Raw genomic sequence first — 3,273 nt, 5'->3', positions numbered from 1 at the left:
CAGACAGACAGACAGATAGACAAAATAAAACAAACAACAAAGCAATAACAAAAACAACAACAAAGCAATAACAAAAACAACTGAAAAAAACAAAGCAAAAACAAGAATAAAGCAAAAACAACAACAACTGCAACAAAACAGAAACAACAAAACAAAAACAAGACCAAGAACAAATATGCCTGCACAAACAACAGCAAAACAAAAAACAACTACATTTGAAAACCACGTCGACAACATCCACAGAAACGTAATGAGCACACTAATTTACCTGAGCCAGATCAAAAATAGAATTCCTGCTGAAACTAGAATATCTGTTATACAAACACTATTATACAAACGCTATTATCCTACCTTGTTTTAGTTCTCAGTATGATTAATTATTGCTCAAACATATGGGGGCACGACAAACAAAAGCCAAATTCAGAAATTTCAAAAATTACAAAACTTTGCTGCCAGAGTAGCACTTGGTAACGTAAAGGAGTGTGACCACATTACCCCACACATAAATAAACTAAGTTGGCTAAAAGCGCAACACAAATACACCTATGGTACTTATACTAATTTCAATTCATTCTAATTCATAAAATAATCCAAGGTTTTTATCCAAAATGGCGTTTAACCCTTCCAATTGCAGATATACACAACCCATATTCAAACAAGACAGGTTAGCTCCTTTATGTCGAAAGATCATGTCTGTTTGTTTTTCTGTTTGTCTCTGTTTTTTCTGTTTGTTTGTCATTTTTATCTATTTGTTTGTTTTTTTCTGCTTGCTTTTCTGTCTGTTTGTCTGTTTTTTTCTGTTTTTCTGTTTGTTTGTCTGTCTGTTTTCTCTGTATGTCTGTTTTTTTCTGTTTGTTTGTCTGTTTTTTCTGTTTGTCTGTCTGTTTGTCTGTCTGTTTTTTTCTGTTTGTTTGTTTTTCCTGTTTATTTGTCTGTCTTTTTTTACTGTTCGTTTGTCTGTTTTTTTACTGTTCGTTTGTCTGTTTTTTCTGTTTGTTTGTCTGTTTTCTCTTTGTTTGTTTATCTTGTGATATAAGAAGCATTCAGAACTCAAATACATTCAAAAGGAAATTAAAGGAACATCTCTTAAATCATCAATGACATCAGGTTTCAAAATATAAGAAAAGACAAGCTTTATATGCTTTACCATTGATTCTATGTTTAACTGTGATATAACTATGTGATATAACTATGTATATAACAATAATAACCATTGTAACAAATGGAATAGTTCTTTTATATTTGAATTTGAATTTGAATTCTCCCTCCTTCTCCCTCCTTCTCTCTCTCTCTCTCTCTCTCTCTCTCTCTCTCTCTCTCTCTCTCTCTCTCTCTCTCTCTCTCTCTCTCTCTCTCTCTCTCTCTCTCTCTCTCTATCTCTCTCTCCCTCCCTCCCTCCTTTCCCTCCCTCCCTCCCCTTCCTTCCTCTCCTTCTCCCTCTCTCTCTCTCTCTCTCTCTCTCTCTCTCTCTCTCTCTCTCTCTCTCTCTCTCTCTCTCTCTCTCTCTCTCTCTCTCTCTCTCTCTCTCTCTCTCTCTCTCTCTCTCTCTCTCTCCTTCCTTCCCTCCTCCTTCCTCTCCCCCTCTCTCTCGTAGTTCCCATTTCTTGCTTATTCCGCCACTAGACATTCCATTTGTCTCCTTCTCCTCTCCTCCCTGATCTACCATCATTTGTCTACTTCTACTTCTACAACGCCATGATCTCGCCTCATTTGTCGGTCTTTCGTAGACACGCTGTCTGGGCGGCCTACATTTCGGGTTGTTTGGCTGTGTCTGTTTGTATTTTCTTTTTGTTTGTTTTCTTTCTGTTTGTCTGTTTTTTTCTGTTTGTCTGTCTTTTTCTGTTTGTCTGTTTTTGTTTGTTTGTTTGTCTGTTTTTTTCTGTTTGTCTGTTTTTGTTTGTTTGTGTGTCTTTTTTTCTGTTTGTCTGTTTTTCCTATTTGTCTGTTCTTTTCTGTTTGTCTATTTTTTTCTGTTTGTCTATTTTTCTGTTTGTCTATTTTTTTGTTTGTCTATTTTTTGTTTGTATGTTTTTTTCTGTTTGTTTGTCTGTTTTCTCTTTGTTTGTGTTTTATTTCGTTTTGTTGTTTTTTGTGTTTGTTTTCGTGTTTCCTTGTTTGTTTTTCTTCCTGTTGTTGAGTCTTGATTTCGTTTTCCTATATGTTTGTTTTGATGTGTCTTTGTTCCTATTTTTCTCCTTTTCCATTTTTATTTATCATCTCTCTATATAATTCTCCTTTCATCTTTGATTTTATTTTTTTTCGTTTTCATTCTTGTTTATTCATTCATTTTTTTCTATCGTCCTCTCTTCTCCTATTCTGATTTTTCTTTCTTCTGCTTCTGGTTCTTGTAATTATTATAATTTTTTTTATAATTTCCATTGTTGTGATAAAAATTATGATCATCATTATTATTTCTATTACCATTATGATTATTATTACCTTATTATTTTCATTATTATTGCTAGCATTATTATCGTTATTTTTTGGTATTATCATTATATTTATTTTTTGTTATTACTTTTATTATTGTCATCATCATCATTAGTATTAATATTACTAGTAGTAGTAGTAGTAATTGTTGTAGTAATAGTAGTGGTGGTCGCCGTTGTAGTATTATCATGATTAATATCATTATTTTTATAATAATTATTATCTTAACGTAAATTATTATTGTCATTTCCGTCATCAACGTTAATTTTACCATTAATATCACCAATATCTTTATCAGTGCTAGTAGTAGTAGTAGTATCATTATTATTATTACACACACACACACACACACACACACACACACACACACACACACACACACACACACACACACACACACACATATATATATATATATATATATATATATATATATATATATATATATATATATATATATATATATATATATAAACCTTACCACCATTATTAGTGTTATTGTTGCTGCTATTGATATAATTAATATTAACCTACTGTCATTACCTTAATCTAAAAAAAATAACAATTAATATCACCACTATCACTATCACTATTATCATTACTTTTTCACCTTATTACCATTATTAATGATATAGTTGTTGTTATTGTTATGAAAGATATTCGGCCTATTGTTGTTGCTACAAGGAAAACAAAATAACTTAAGAACAAAAGAACAAAAGATGGAGTCGTTTTGCGTTCTTCAAACAGGCCCGTAAAATGTAGGCGACAAATATTTATACGGTTTGTATGCCGTTGCACCTTTGCTGGTTCCCTCCCCTTTGTCATTTCCTCGTTCTCTACTCC

This window comes from Penaeus vannamei, chromosome 10, assembly GCF_042767895.1.
Source record: "Penaeus vannamei isolate JL-2024 chromosome 10, ASM4276789v1, whole genome shotgun sequence".
Lineage (NCBI taxonomy): Eukaryota > Metazoa > Arthropoda > Malacostraca > Decapoda > Penaeidae > Penaeus > Penaeus vannamei.
This window is presented reverse-complemented; position numbering follows the sequence as displayed.